The sequence below is a fragment of the Oryctolagus cuniculus genome, chromosome X, assembly GCF_051225735.1.
Source record: "Oryctolagus cuniculus isolate XC-2025 breed Fujian yellow rabbit chromosome X, ASM5122573v1, whole genome shotgun sequence".
Classification (NCBI taxonomy): Eukaryota; Metazoa; Chordata; class Mammalia; order Lagomorpha; family Leporidae; genus Oryctolagus; species Oryctolagus cuniculus.
In genome coordinates, this window is record NC_142888.1 from 111,277,740 (window position 1) to 111,283,749 (window position 6,010).

The following is a 6,010-nucleotide window of genomic DNA, read 5'->3' on the forward strand; positions in this document are numbered from 1 at the left end:
TCCTACGCAGGTGGTAGGTGTGGGGAGCAACCCAGACTAGACTAAGTTACTGGAATTAAGACTTATTCTATGCATCTGCTCTCCCACAATATGGCGCTGAGAAGGGAGAAACAGCTTCTACGCAGCTGCCTCCAGTTCAACCAATAAACTGTAGGACCTGCTCCTGATTGGAGGAGAGCAGCGTACTCGGCGTGTGGGTAGCAGAGTTGGGATTGGTGGAAGAGGACTATAAAGGAGGAGAGAGACAACATGCACCAGGAACATCTATCTGAAGGAACACCTGTGCAGCCCCCGAGAGAGCCGGCTGGCAGCAAACCCGGGAAGGGCCGAGCAGACAAAAGAACAGCGCAGGGTCCTCCACGAAGACATAATGGTGCCGTGACTCGGATATGAAGACGGGGAGCGACAGTAGGAACCCAGGAACTTAAGCCATTATAGTTAGCCTGTGGTATGCATTAGCGAGAAACTGGAATGGAGTCCGGACACAAACCCAGGGACTCTGATATGAGGTACGTGTGTCTCGTCTCAAGCAGCATCTTCACTGCCATGCCAAATGCCTGCCCCTTAAGTATTTTAAGTGTGCGATATGATGGCATCAATTAGATTCACGGTATTGTACAGCCATCAGCACTGCTTCCAAGCTTCTTCATCCCCCTGCAGCTGTACCGTTAAGCACGAGCTCCTGATTCCCCTTCTCCTCTCAATCCTGGCAATCTCCAATCCACTTTCTGTCTTTCTGAGATTGCCTGAGCTAGATATTTCATAAATGTTCTTATTTATAATATCTGTCCTTTTGTGTCTGGCTTACTCCTCTAAGCATAAGGTTTTCAAACACCATCCCTGCTGCAGCATATATGTAAAACTTCACTCCTTTTTTGTGGCTCAATAATGCTCCAGTTTGGGTATATACCGCATTTTGTGTCTCATTCATCAGTTGATGGACACTAGGATTGTTTCTACCATGTGGCAATTGTAAATAATACCTCAGTGAACATTGGTGCGGGAGTATCTGCTCAAGTCCTGTGTTATATTCCTTAGGTTATTTACCTAGGAGAGGATTGCCGGGTCATATTAATTTTAGATTTAGTATTACAAGAAACTTAAATGTTTTCCAAAATGGTTACATCATTTTCCACTCGCAGAAGCAATGTACAAGGGTTCCAATTTCTTCACGTGACTGCCACCACTTTTTTTTTATTGTACCCATCCTGATAGGTATGAAGTAGTATCTCATTGTGGTTTTGATTGTGCTTCCCTAATTATTTATGAAGTTAAACATTTTTAGGTGATCATTAGCCATTTGTGGGTCTTCTTTGGATAAATATCTATCCAAAACCATTGTCCATTGCTAATTGAGTTTTTGTCTTCCTATTTTTGAGTTGCAAATATTTTTTATATATCCCAGGTATTAAACCCTCATCAGATATAGGATTTGCAAATATTTTCTTACATTCTGTTTATTTTCTTTTCACTTTCTTGATGACAATGTTTGAAACACAAAAGTGTTTAGTTTTGATCTAGCCCAGTTTATCCATTTTTTCTTCCTTATTCACATTATATCCCTTTTAAAGTTTTCCTAGGTAGGCTCCCTTGAGCTGTCATCTACTCTGAAAAAAGTTTCAAGGATCAGTCCTAGTTTATTTAAGAAACCAACAGATGGTGCTCCTTTTTATGTAGTAAAAAGAGTAAAACATGACGTAAGCCCATTACTCTAGTTCTATAGAGGTCTTAAGGTAGCCACTTTTGTGTAAATGGAAGCAAAAGAATGGAGCAAGGGAGGGCTGTTAAACAACAAAGCCTGGGGCTGGTGCTGTGGCTGAGTAGGTTAAGCATCTGCCTGCAGTGCCGACATCCCATATGGATGCCAGTTCGAGTCCTGGCTGCTCCTCTTCCCATCCAGCTCTCTGCTATGGCCTGGCAAAGCAGCAGAAGATGGTCCAAGTGCTTGGGCCCTGTGCCCAAGTGGGAGACCTTAAGGAAGCTCCTGGCTTTTGGCTTCTGGCTTCTGATCGGTCCAGCTCCAGCCATTGCGACCATTTGGGGAGTGAATCAATGGAAAACTCTCTCTCTCTCTCTCTCTCTCTCTCACTCTGCCTCTCAAGTAAATAAATAAATCTTAAAAAATAACAAAACCTGCAAGAAGTGGAGTCTAGAGGCCATATCAATACACTTTTTCTGTAAAGACTTAACGTAGTAAATATTTCAGGGTGCGTGAGCTAAGAGACAAAATCAAGGATATGTATGGGAGAGAAAACACATTTACATGAATTTTTGGACAAAATAAAAATATAACGATAATTGAGAGTATTTTTTTGAATTACAGGTATGCTAACAAGAAAAATTGATTATTTTGAGGGTAACAATGTTTTTGCTTAATTGGAGTTCAAAGTTAGTATTTCCTATCATCAAAATTGATCACAGGCATTCATCTGTTAATGCTGATCTGAAATGAAATTTTACGTATTTCATCCTGGAAAATGTCCTCTTACACAAACATGTACTGTCACATACTGATATCAGTTCATGAGCATATGATTTTCCTTTCTTCTTTTGACACAATTTGGTACTTTCCTAGTGCATTCAATGGAGTTGTGAAACCATCACCATAATCAATTTTAGAACATTTTGGCCTCAAAAAGAAGCCCATGCCTGTTACCAGTCATTATTTCCTGGCAAACTCCCTGCCCCCAGCTGTAGGTAATCCATAATAGTGTTCCAGACTTGCCTGTTGTGGACACATCTTGTAAGTGGAATCGTAGTCTTTTTTTGCTGGTATGAGAGTATGATTTCAGTTGAGCACAATCTTCACTTGGAAGGTATTTGTAGATTTATATTAAATTCTCCTTTTGATATTTGCCTTGTATCACGTCTCTATGCTGTGATTAATCACTTTTAATTGAAGGTTATGTGGAAGCTCCTCAATCTCGCAGTTAAATGGATTTTGAAATGGAGCTCAAATTATAGCAATAAAATTTAACTGTTGCTAAGCTATTGAACTGCTGTGTGGTAAGACAAGTCAAGGCATTCAGCTTCTATTTCTGACAAAAATATGGAACTGATGATGATTAATTCCACGAGAGTGAATGAGGGTCACTATTGGCACCACTGGTTCAATAATACATGATAGATACAAAAATTTACCTGATGAAAATAACACAACAAAAATCGGAGACTTTACAAATCGTATGCTTTCCAAAGTTACAAAAATGTGACTAACACTGTCTTTTCCAAAAATGCTTTGCCACCACCAGCAATAACAAACATTAGCTTATTCCACTTCACATGTGTTGCATTGGTGATTTTTCAACCTCTTTAATCATGTTCTCATGGGTAGCTTTCCACACATACATGCGAATTCTTTAGTCACTTTAAAACTTGGCGTCGACTTTTCAAATAAACAATAACAACTGAATACTTTCAATAGCATCTGTCAGTTCACCGAGAGCCAAGGAAAACCACTCAATGCTGTGTGCCTTGTTTTTTAAATGGACTATTAATTTGCTCCTATTAGCCTCAGTTCTTCAAGAAACTATTCTTGCCAAAAACTAATAATCTTAAACGAGTTTGTTTTTTCTGGACACATCTCTTCAGCTGCTGCAATCAACACAATTTAATACATTCACCATTGGTAAATAGCTTTCCTTGCTTGGTTAACACATGAAGTACCGAGAAACTTCCTTTTTGTTGCAGTCTCAATTCTTTTTGCTTGTATTTGTGAAGTTCTACTATGATTAAATATTCTGTTTTGAATTTTCTAATTTTTCTGACCATTGCTTTCTTCGGAGTTGAGGATATTGCTATCAGTGCGTGGTTTAGTAATGGTAAGGCTTTGTGCGTTCTTTTAGCACAACTACCATCGTGTTGCGTAATAACTACAATACTTTGGTATCTAATTTGCTAACAAAATAATCCACACTCTACTGTGCCTTAAAAGTGTAACAATAGAAGTTATTTTTTTCTCTTTTTTTTTCTTCTTTTGACATGATGGCCACACACTAGTAATAGAAAAATGTTGCATTCCAGTAAATATATGAATATACGCAACACCCCAAATCCCATGAAGTTACAGTTGTGCTACTGCAACTTGGAGTATACAACTCAGCAGTGCAAAACAAGGGTAATTGTAACATGGTCATTGTTACAACTGCTCTGCCGCTGTGGCATGCAAACAGTTACAGGCAATTTGAACATTAAAGAATATGGCTATGTTCCAGAAAGCCTGTATTTACGAATGCAGAAATTTGAATTATGTAAAAGTTTCACTTGTCATTATATATTCTGCTTTGGATTTTTTTCAACTATCTACAAATGTAAAAACCATGGCCTGGATTCCACCACAGATTGCTGACCTGTGGTCTAAAGACTTCAGCGTGGCTGCGCCCTGTGCTGCTCACCCCATGCTTCTCCCCTGTTCAAGGCCCAGCCCCCTTTGCTTGTGTCCATCATTGTGTGCGCAAGTGTTACCAGAATGTCTGAAAAGCTGCATATCATGTCACAGACATCGCCTGGCTTTCTGAGGACTCAGCGCCCCGGGCACCGTGGAGGATGGGATGCTGGGCCTGATAGGGGTTTCTTTGGCCTCTAAGCACATGGCTGTGCTGTCTTCGTTGAGACCCTTGTTGCCCTGTGTGCTGAGGTACATTGATCCAGTTGCAACTCCTTCTCCACCCGGGACCATGCAGAAACTGCCATTGCCAAGGTCAGAATTCCAGTGGAAAGGCAAAAATGATGAGTAGCTACGGTGCACTGAACAGACAGTGTACTTTAAGGATGGCTCTGGACCTCACCCACCTGATCCATACCAAGTACCCTCAGCTCCTGTCAGGAATGCAGGATGTCTCCGAGGGGACTATGACTTGGGTCTACAACCTCTGTGTAATCCTGGCCAATGGGATCCTGAAATTGCCTGCCATCATTATCAGTGACTGTCACCACGATCGAGTGTGACAATCACTGTGGCTGCCAGGAGTCCCTCAGAGGTGGCAGCAAAGGCCATAGATGTGATCACCACAGGACAGTTGGCACTGGTCATGGGCTATGGTGATGTGGGCAAGGGCTATGTCCAGGCCTTGAGGGCTTTGGGGTCCCACATTGTAGGCTTCCTTGGAGTGCTTTGGAGTGACCACCATGCACGAAGCCTTTAAGGAGAGCAACATCTTTGTCATTGCCATGGGTTGTGTGAACATCATCCTTGGGCAGCACTTTGAGCAGGTGAAGGATAAAGCCATGGTGCATGACACTGGACATTTTGATGTGGAGATTGATGTCAAGTGGCTCAACAAGAATACTGTAGAGAAGGTGAACATTAAGCCCTAGATAGATTGCTACTGGCTAAAGAATGCGTGCCACATCATCCTGTTGTCTGAAGACCAGCTGGTCAACCTGGGTCACCTAGCTTGGGGATGAACAATTCCTTCAAGAATCACGTTCTGGCATAGATATAGCTGTGGACTCACCCCAAAAATGGCATGTCATGTTTCCATTCCTGCCAATGAAGCTGGATGAGGCAGTGGCTGAAGCCCACCTGGGAGAGCTGAATGTGAAGCTGACTGAGTTGACCTAAATGGAAGCCCAGTACCTTGGCATGTCCTGCGATGGCCCTTGCAAGCCTGAGCAGCAGCACTCTGAGAGCCACGCCTATCTTTCACCTTCCAGTGCCCAGGCCCTACCTCTCCTCCCCAAGAACAAGTGGCACTGCCTTTGCAATTGGTTTGTCAATGATGTCCCCCATTGACTCCTTGGGGTTGGTCACTCAGTCTTTGGCCTCTGCATTCCTCATACTATTCCAAGTAAGGCACAGGGAATCGAGAGGCCCCCCTCTTCAAGCCCTGATCATAATGGAGGTACAAGGGAGACATCCATAGGGAACCATGAGCCCCAGGGTCTTAGAACTCCTAGGTCAGTCTTTCTTTAGGCAGGAAGTTGTAGCGGTGTCACAAAGCCCAAGCACTTTACCAGATGGGCTTTGGCCTGACCTATAATGTTAGATCCACGTGCTTTGTTTACAAGT

At 42.4% G+C, this 6,010-nt stretch overlaps 1 pseudogene; it reads left to right on the forward strand.

The window, feature by feature from the left end:
• The first annotated feature begins 471 nt into the window (after window positions 1-471).
• LOC100345117 (adenosylhomocysteinase pseudogene) lies at window positions 472-5,734 on the forward strand (annotated as a pseudogene).
• Window positions 5,735-6,010: the final 276 nt, after the last annotated feature.